General features: G+C 51.6%; 1 long non-coding RNA gene across 1 annotated transcript; it reads right to left on the reverse strand.

Moving 5' to 3' along the window:
* Positions 1-220: 220 nt before the first annotated feature.
* On the reverse strand, positions 221-10,142 carry LOC142481475 (uncharacterized). The gene is made up of 3 exons (XR_012795797.1): positions 9,850-10,142; positions 5,575-5,756; positions 221-317 (listed from the first exon to the last, which is right to left on the reverse strand). It is a non-coding gene; the product is annotated as an uncharacterized LOC142481475 (long non-coding RNA).
* Between the last annotated feature and the right edge of the window lie 874 nt (positions 10,143-11,016).

The following is an 11,016-nucleotide window of genomic DNA, read 5'->3' on the forward strand; positions in this document are numbered from 1 at the left end:
ACGTGGGAATAGCAGTGCTGTGTGCATGGAGCAGGCTCTCCCACCCCCATTCTCACGGTGACAGCCACGTGGGAATAGCAGTGCTGTGTGCATGGAGCAGGCTCTCCCACCCCCATTCTCACGGTGACAGCCACGTGGGAATAGCAGTGCTGTGTGCATGGAGCAGGCTCTCTCATCCCCATTCTCACCGCAATAAGGAAGAGGGGATGATCTTACCCAGGATGCAATTCTTCTCCACCTCCAGTATCCCCAGTGCCTTGGAGAAGTGCGCCCCCATCTTCACCATCACCTCCGGGAGGTACAGGTTGTTGTGTGTTCTAGGGAGAGACAGACTGCTCAATATGCCGGCGTGTGCCATGATGGAGAGGGGCCCGGCGCTATTCAAATGAACCAATGTGTGGCTGCCGTGTGAGTTTCTGGTTTGACGCGGTATCCTGCGTGTGGCTGGCGTGTGAGTTTCTGGTTTGAGGCGGTATCCTGCGTGTGGCTGGCGTGTGAGTTTCTGGTTTGAGGCGGTATCCTGCGTGTGGCTGGTGTGTGAGTTAATGGTGTGAGGCGGTATCCTGCGTGTGGCTGGCGTGTGAGTTAATGGTGTGAGGCGGTATCCTGCGTGTGGCTGGCGTGTGGGTTTCTGGTTTGAGACGGTATTCTGCGTGTGAGTTTCTGGTTTGAGACGGTATCCTGCGTGTGGCTGGCGTGTGAGTTTCTGGTTTGAGGCGGTATCCTGCGTGTGGCTGGCGTGTGAGTTTCTGGTTTGAGGCGGTATCCTGCGTGTGGCTGGCGTGTGAGTTTCTGGTTTGAGGCGGTATCCTGCGTGTGGCTGGTGTGTGAGTTAATGGTGTGAGGCGGTATCCTGTGTGTGGCTGGCGTGTGAGTTAATGGTGTGAGGCGGTATCCTGCGTGTGGCTGGCGTGTGAGTTAATGGTGTGAGGCGGTATCCTGCGTGTGGCTGGCGTGTGGGTTTCTGGTTTGAGACGGTATTCTGCGTGTGAGTTTCTGGTTTGAGACGGTATCCTGCGTGTGGCTGGCGTGTCAGGGGGTATCCTGCGTGTGGCTGGCGTTTGAGGGGTATCCTGCGTGTGTAGCCAGGTTACGGCTCACAGTGGAACACGGCACAGGGAACACCGGCACAGGGAACACCGGCACAGGGAACACGGCACAGGGAACACGGCACAGGGAACACCGGCACAGGGAACACCGGCACAGGGAACACCGGCACAGGGAACACCGGCACAGGGAACACCGGCACAGGGAACACCGGCACAGGGAACACCGGCACAGGGAACACCGGCACAGGGAACACCGGCACAGGGAACACCGGCACAGGGAACACGGCACAGGGAACACGGCACAGGGAACACCGGCACAGGGAACACCGGCACAGGGAACACCGGCACAGGGAACACGGCACAGGGAACACCGACACAGGGAACACCGGCACAGGGAACACCGGCACAGGGAACACCGGCACAGGGAACACCGGCACAGGGAACACCGGCACAGGGAACACGGCACAGGGAACACCGGCACAGGGAACACGGCACAGGGAACACCTGCACAGGGAACACCGGCACAGGGAACACGGCACAGGGAACACGGCACAGGGAACACGGCACAGGGAACACGGCACAGGGAACACGGCACAGGGAACACGGCACAGGGAACACGGCACAGGGAACACGGCACAGGGAACACGGCACAGGGAACACGGCACAGGGAACACGGCACAGGGAACACGGCACAGGGAACACGGCACAGGGAACACCGGCACAGGGAACACCGGCACAGGGAACACCGGCACAGGGAACACGGCACAGGGAACACGGCACAGGGAACACGGCACAGGGAACACGGGGATAAGGGCCAGAGGCGGATTGTATGCAAAGAAAGAGCGAGAGGGGGACACACACACACCGCGTGTCACACACACACCGCGTGTCACACACACACCGCGTGTCACACACACACACACCGCGTGTCACACACACACACCGCGTGTCACACCGGCACAGGGAACACCGGCACAGGGAACACCGGCACAGGGAACACGGCACAGGGAACACCGGCACAGGGAACACGGCACAGGGAACACGGCACAGGGAACACCTGCACAGGGAACACCGGCACAGGGAACACGGCACAGGGAACACGGCACAGGGAACACGGCACAGGGAACACGGCACAGGGAACACCGGCACAGGGAACACCGGCACAGGGAACACCGGCACAGGGAACACGGCACAGGGAACACGGCACAGGGAACACGGCACAGGGAACACGGCACAGGGAACACGGCACAGGGAACACGGCACAGGGAACACGGCACAGGGAACACGGCACAGGGAACACGGCACAGGGAACACCGGCACAGGGAACACCGGCACAGGGAACACCGGCACAGGGAACACCGGCACAGGGAACACGGCACAGGGAACACGGCACAGGGAACACGGCACAGGGAACACGGGGATAAGGGCCAGAGGCGGATTGTATGCAAAGAAAGAGCGAGAGGGGGACACACCGCATGTCACACACACACACCGCGTGTCACACACACACCGCGTGTCACACACACACACCGCGTGTCACACACACACACCGCGTGTCACACACACACACACCGCGTGTCTCACACACACACACACACACACACACACCGCGTGTCACACACACACACACCGCGTGTGTCACACACACACACACACACTGCGTGTGTCACACACACACCGCGGGGGTCACACACACACCGCGTCACACACACACCGCGTGTCACACACACCGCGTGTCACACACACCGCGTGTCACACACACCGCATGTGTCACACACACCGCATGTGTCACACACACCGCATGTGTCACACACACCGCATGTGTCACACACACCGCATGTGTCACACACACACACCGCATGTGTCACACACACACACCGCATGTGTCACACACACACACCGCATGTGTCACACACACACCGCATGTGTCACACACACACACACCGCATGTGTCACACACACCGCATGTGTCACACACACACACTGCATGTGTCACACACCGCATGTGTCACACACACACACCGCATGTGTCACACACACACACACCGCATGTGTCACACACACACACCGCATGTGTCACACACACCGCATGTGTCACACACACACACACACCGCATGTGTCACACACACACCGCATGTGTCACACACACACACACCGCATGTGTCACACACACACACACCGCATGTGTCACACACACACACCGCATGTGTCACACACACACACCACATGTGTCACACACACACAGCGCATGTGTCACACACAGCGCATGTGTCACACACACACAGCGCATGTGTCACACACACACAGCGCATGTGTCACACACACACAGCGCATGTGTCACACACACACCGCAGGTGTCACACACACACCGCATGTGTCACACACACCGCATGTGTCACACACACCGCATGTGTCACACACACACACACACACACCGCATGTCAGACACACACTGTGGCGAAAATGGGGGTAATCAGCGCATTAAAAAAGGCAGTGGGCTCGGCTGGTTACCCCTATTTCGTATTGGGGATGAAGGGGTTAATATTATATGCTGTTCCCCTGTACCATTGTCCCCTATATGCATTGTTGTCCACTTTTTGCAGGCTAGTCACTACCTGCAGTGCTGAATAACAGGGGCCTTTCCATTAAGACTGCTAATTTAGGAACGGAGTTAGCCAGCACCTTGATTTTTGGGGTGCAGCCTCAGTGTAACACCCCAAGAACACACATATTAAAAATATAACTTTGTCATAAGGGAAACATATATTTTTGATGAAGTACCTTTCTGGTGCAGTTAAAATGTACCGGCAGGATGCGGTTGTATTCTGCCTGCCTTTGTAATGCATTAAGGAACAAATGTTATGCATAGATGAAAGACCCCAGATTCTTAAAGTGTCACTTAATCAGGATGTTTCTGAGTAGCAGATCCTGTTACTCATCCTGGATATTTCACACCTTGGGACCAAACTCCAGACATTGCGTCCCCAGAAATGAGTGGCCCCTTTTTACTTAGCAGTGCTACCAAGCTGCTTACAGAGCATGCTCAGAGTTACCTGGGCTGGCTGTAGGATTTGCCCATGTGACCTGGCAGATTCTGATAGGAGGAAGGTAATTCCTTGCCAATGGGATGAGGCTAATGTAACACTTCACAGGTCCTTGTCCTTAAAAAGGCCTGTACCCCTCATTCCTGTGTTGTTGCTGTTGTTGCTACCTGATTTCTTCAAGCGGATAAGACCTAAGTACAGCGGCTACGATTCCAGAACGCAAGGGGTTAAAAACATCGCAACAAGGAAACTTGCCCTGCTTCAGGATTTCGTTAGCCCTGGGGATCCAGACCGAACCCCGAAAAACCAGAAAAGACTTTGCACATTCACAGAAGGATTGGACTGGCTATTTATTTGGCAATTTGCAAAAGGACTACATTTTGAAAGACAATCTTCTGGTGCTTTGCACCTTTCTGGACATTATCCTCTGTTTCTCTACCCGTGAGTGTAATTATTAAGTTTATTCTGCAGTTGTCGTGTGTTTGCCTATCAAGGGAATAAATCTCAGTTTATTTTGCTCAACCTGTTCTGCTCAATCAGGATCCACGAAATATAAATGTGTTATTAAATGCTTCTCCCGTGACACACGCACACACACCGCATGTCATACACACACACCGCATGTCATACACACACACCGCATGTCATATACACACATACACACCGCATGTCATACACACACACACACACACACACAACCGCATGTCATACACACACACCGCATGTCATATACACACATACACACCGCATGTCATACACACACACACACAACCGCATGTCATACACACACACCGCATGTCATACACACACACCGCATGTCATATACACACATACACACCGCATGTCATACACACACACACACACACACACACACACAACCGCATGTCATACACACACACCGCATGTCATACATACACACACACACACACACACACACACACCGCATGTCATACGCACACACCGCATGTCACACACACACACACACACACACACACACACCGCATGTCATACGCACACACCGCATGTCACACACACACACACACACACACACACACACACACACACACACACACACACACACACACACACACACACACACACACACACACACAGCATGTCACACACACCACGTCATACACACACACCACGTCATACACACACCGCATTTCACACACACACACCGCATGTCATACACACACACCGCATGTCACACACACACACACACCGCATGTCACACACACACCGCATGTCATACACACACACACAGCATGTCACACACACACCATGTCACAGCTCAAGCAGCTTCAGGAGAGGTCAGTAGGACACGAGGCCCCCCCCCCCCGGCAGACCCGCCCCCCAGCGGACACGCCCCCTGCGGACACCCCTACCCCGGCAGGCACCCCCCCCCCTGCGGACACACCCCTTCCCTGGCAGACACGCCCCCCGGCAGACACGCCCCCCCCCTCCAGCGGACACGCACCTGACCAGTACAAACAGGTTCTCGAGGACCCTCAGGACTTGCTCGGCGCAGGGGTTGCGGTAGATGGGAATCCCGCTCGACAAGTAGCCGACCAGAAACCCCCCAGACTTGGCCTCCTCGGGGTCGCTGGGCCAGCGCGCACGCTTCAGCACGCCCAGGACAGAGTACACGCACAAGGAAAGCTGCAGGAGGAACATGGAGGTCAGCGCGGCCCATACTGCGGCAGGGTGTCCCGGTGCTATGCTGCACCCGCACGCAGTACTCGGGGTTAGTACTGTATATTACCCAATACTCGGGGTTAGTACTGTACATTACCCAATACTCGGGGTTAGTACTGTATATTACCCAGTACCCGGGGTTAGTACTGTATATTACCCAGTACTCGGGTTAGTACTGTATATTACCCAGTACTCGGGGTTAGTACTGTACATTACCCAATACTCGGGGTTAGTACTGTATATTACCCAGTACTCTGGGTTAGTACTGTATATTACCCAGTACTCAGGGTTAGTACTGTATATTACCCAGTACCCAGGGTTAGTACTGTATATTACCCAGTACTCGGGGTTAGTACTGTATATTACCCAGTACTCTGGGTTAGTACTGTATATTACCCAGTACTCGGGGTTAGTACTGTATATTACCCAGTACTCGGGGTTAGTTCTGTATATTACCCAGTACTCGGGGTTAGTACTGTATATTACCCAGTACTCGGGGTTAGTTCTGTATATTACCCAGTACTCGGGGTTAGTACTGTATATTACCCAGTACTCGGGGTTAGTACTGTATATTACCCAGTACTCGGGGTTAGTACTGTATATTACCCAGTACTCGGGGTTAGTACTGTATATTACCCAGTACTCAGGGTTAGTACTGTATACTACCCAGTACCCGGGGTTAGTACTGTATATTACCCAGTACCCGGGGTTAGTACTGTATATTACCCAGTACCCGGGGTTAGTACTGTATATTACCCAGTACCCGGGGTTAGTACTGTATATAACCCAGTACTCTGTGTTAGTACTGTATATTACCCAGTACCCGGGGTTAGTACTGTATATTACCCAGTACCCGGGGTTAGTACTGTATATTACCCAGTACCTGGGGTTAGTACTGTATATTACCCAGTACCTGGGGTTAGTACTGTATATTACCCAGTACTCAGGGTTAGTACTGTATATTACCCAGTACCCAGGGTTAGTACTGTATATTACCCAGTACTCGGGGTTGGTACTGTATATTACCCAGTACTCTGGGTTAGTACTGTATATTACCCAGTACCCGGGGTTAGTACTGTATATTACCCAGTACCCGGGGTTAGTACCGTATATTACCCAGTACCCGGGGTTAGTACCGTATATTACCCAGTACCCGGGGTTAGTACTGTATATTACCCAGTACTCGGGGTTAGTACTGTATATTACCCAGTACCCGGGGTTAGTACTGTATATTACCCAGTACTCGGGGTTAGTACTGTATATTACCCAGTACCCGGGGTTAGTACGGTATATTACCCAGTACCCGGGGTTAGTACTGTATATTACCCAGTACTCGGGTTTAGTACTGTATATTACCCAGTACTCGGGTTAGTACTGTATATTACCCAGTACTCTGGGTTAGTACTGTATATTACCCAGTACTCTGGGTTAGTTCTGTATATTACCCAGTACTCTGGGTTAGTACTGTATATAACCCAGTACTCTGGGTTAGTACTGTATATAACCCAGTACTCTGGGTTAGTACTGTATATTACCCAGTACTCTGGGTTAGTACTGTATATTACCCAGTACCCGGGGATAGTACCGTATATTACCCAGTACTCTGGGTTAGTACTGTATATAACCCAGTACTCAGGGTTAGTACTGTATATTGCCCAGTACTCGGGGTCAGTACTGTATATAACCCAGTACTCTGGGTTAGTACTGTATATTACCCAGTACTCTGGGTTAGTACCGTATATTACCCAGTACTCTGGGTTAGTACTGTATATTACCCAGTACTCTGGGTTAGTACTGTATATTGCCCAGTACCCGGGGATAGTACCGTAAATTACCCAGTACTCTGGGTTAGTACTGTATATAACCCAGCACTCTGGGTTAGTACTGTATATTACCCAGTACTCGGGGTTAGTACTGTATATTACCCAGTACTCGGGGTTAGTTCTGTATATTACCCAGTACTCTGGGTTAGTACTGTATATAACCCAGTACCCGGGGATAGTACCGTATATTACCCAGTACTCTGGGTTAGTACTGTATATTACCCAGTACTCTGGGTTAGTACTGTATATAACCCAGTACCCGGGGTTAGTACGGTATATAACCCAGTACTCTGGGTTAGTACTGTATATTACCCAGTACTCAGGGTTAGTACTGTATATTACCCAGTACTCTGGGTTAGTACTGTATATTACCCAGTACTCTGGGTTAGTACTGTATATTATCCAGTACCCGGGGTTAGTACTGTATATTACCTAATACTCGGGGTTAGTACTGTATATTACCCAGTACTCTGGGTTAGTACTGTATATAACCCAGTACTCTGGGTTAGTTCTGTATATTACCCAGTACTCTGGGTTAGTACTGTATATAACCCAGTACTCTGGGTTAGTACTGTATATTACCCAGTACTCTGGGTTAGTACTGTATATTACCCAGTACCCGGGGATAGTACCGTATATTACCCAGTACTCTGGGTTAGTACTGTATATAACCCAGTACTCAGGGTTAGTACTGTATATTGCCCAGTACTCGGGGTCAGTACTGTATATAACCCAGTACTCTGGGTTAGTACTGTATATTACCCAGTACTCTGGGTTAGTACCGTATATTACCCAGTACTCTGGGTTAGTACTGTATATTACCCAGTACTCTGGGTTAGTACTGTATATTGCCCAGTACCCGGGGATAGTACCGTAAATTACCCAGTACTCTGGGTTAGTACTGTATATAACCCAGCACTCTGGGTTAGTACTGTATATTACCCAGTACTCGGGGTTAGTACTGTATATTACCCAGTACTCGGGGTTAGTTCTGTATATTACCCAGTACTCTGGGTTAGTACTGTATATAACCCAGTACCCGGGGATAGTACCGTATATTACCCAGTACTCTGGGTTAGTACTGTATATTACCCAGTACTCTGGGTTAGTACTGTATATAACCCAGTACCCGGGGTTAGTACGGTATATAACCCAGTACTCTGGGTTAGTACTGTATATTACCCAGTACTCAGGGTTAGTACTGTATATTACCCAGTACTCTGGGTTAGTACTGTATATTACCCAGTACTCTGGGTTAGTACTGTATATTATCCAGTACCCGGGGTTAGTACTGTATATTACCTAATACTCGGGGTTAGTACTGTATATTACCCAGTACTCTGGGTTAGTACTGTATATAACCCAGTACTCTGGGTTAGTACTGTATATTACCCAGAACTCGGGGTTAGTTCTGTATATTACCCAGTACTCTGGGTTAGTACTGTATATTACCCAGTACTCGGGGTCAGTACTGTATATTGCCCAGTACCCGGTGATAGTACCGTATATTACCCAGTACTTGGGTTAGTACTGTATATTACCCAGTACTCTGGGTTAGTACGGTATATTACCCAGTACTCGGGTTAGTACTGTATATTACCCAGTACTCTGGGTTAGTACTGTATATAACCCAGTACTCTGGGTTAGTACTGTATATAACCCAGTACTCTGGGTTAGTACTGTATATTGCCCAGTACTCAGGGTTAGTACTGTATATTGCCCAGTACTCAGGGTTAGTACTGTATATTACCCAGTACTCAGGGTTACTACTGTATATTGCCCAGTACTCAGGGTTAGTACTGTATATTGCCCAGTACTCAGGGTCAGTACTGTATATTACCCAGTACTCAGGGTTAGTTCTGTATATTACCCAGTACTCTGGGTTAGTTCTGTATATTACCCAGTACTCTGGGTTAGTTCTGTATATTACCCAGTACTCGGGGTCAGTACTGTATATTACCCAGTACTCGGGGTCAGTACTGTATATTACCCAGTACTCGGGGTCAGTTCTGTATATTACCCAGTACTCGGGGTCAGTTCTGTATATTACCCAGTACTCGGGGTCAGTTCTGTATATTACCCAGTACTCTGGGTCAGTACTGTACATTACCCAGTACTCGGGGTCAGTTCTGTATATTACCCAGTACTCTGGGTCAGTACTGTACATTACCCAGTACTCGGGGTCAGTACTGTATATTACCCAGTACCCGGGTCACACGCACTCGGGGACTCACCAGGGACCGGTTCAGGCCGCAGTTATCGTCCTGGAGCTGCTCGCCTCTCAGGATATCGGCTCCCACATAGGAAATAAATTCCTCCGGCCCGGACAACGCCCTGCGGGGGGGGCAAGGTAAAGGGGTCCTGTTAATGTGCCCACCCACCAATAGAGCGTCTCCATTAACGTAACTGTGCTAAAAGCAGAGATCCCGCTGCCTGTTTATCTGGAAATATTCACACAGCACCTCCCTTTGGGGCCTCAGAGTCCCATCAATAAAGTATTTTCTTCACAATGTTCCCACTTTGTCCTGATCAGTGAGCCAATAAAGATAAGGGGAGGGGGAGGGAAAAGGGAGGAGAGGGAGAAAGAAGGGGGGAGAGAGAGAGAAGGGGAGGGGGGAGAGAGAGAAGGGGAGGGGGGAGAGAGAGAGAGAACGGGAGGGGGGAGAGAGAGAGAGAACGGGAGGGGGTAGAGAGAGAACGGGAGGGGAGGGGGGTAGAGAGAGAACGGGAGGGGAGAGAGAGAGAACGGGAGAGAGAGAGAACGGGAGAGAGAGAGAACGGGAGGGAGAGAGAACGGGAGGGGAGAGAGAGAGAACGGGAGGGGAGAGAGAGAGAACGGGGAGGGGAGAGAGAACGGTAGAGAGAGAGAACGGGAGAGAGAACGGGGAGGGGAGAGAGAGAGAACGGGGAGGGGAGAGAGAACGGGAGGGGGGAGAGAGAGAGAGAGAACGGGAGGGGGGAGAGAGAGAGAAAGGGAGGGGAGAGAGGGAGAACGGGAGGGGGGAGAGAGAGAACGGGAGGGAAGAGAGAGAGAGAACGGGAGGGGAGAGAGAGAGAACGGGAGGGGAGAGAGAAGGGGAGGGGGAGAGAGAAGGGGAGGGGGAGAGAGAAGGGGAGGGGGAGAGAGAGAGAAGGGGAGGGGGAGAGAGAGAAGGGGAGGGGGAGAGAGAGAGAAGGGGAGGGGGAGAGAGAGAAGGGAAGGGGGAGAGAGAGAATGGGAGGGGAGAGAGAGGAGAGGGAGAGAGGGGGGGGAGAGAGAATGGGAGGGGAGAGAGAGAGGAGAGAGGGAGAGAGGAGAGAGGTCCTTAGAGAGAAGGGTGTCATGATAGAGATGATTTGGCCCGGGATTAAAGGGGTTACACCCCCATTTGGCCACCCTCTACTCTCATCAGGGAAGCAAG

The sequence above is a fragment of the Ascaphus truei genome, unplaced genomic scaffold (genome assembly GCF_040206685.1).
Source record: "Ascaphus truei isolate aAscTru1 unplaced genomic scaffold, aAscTru1.hap1 HAP1_SCAFFOLD_2696, whole genome shotgun sequence".
Lineage (NCBI taxonomy): Eukaryota > Metazoa > Chordata > Amphibia > Anura > Ascaphidae > Ascaphus > Ascaphus truei.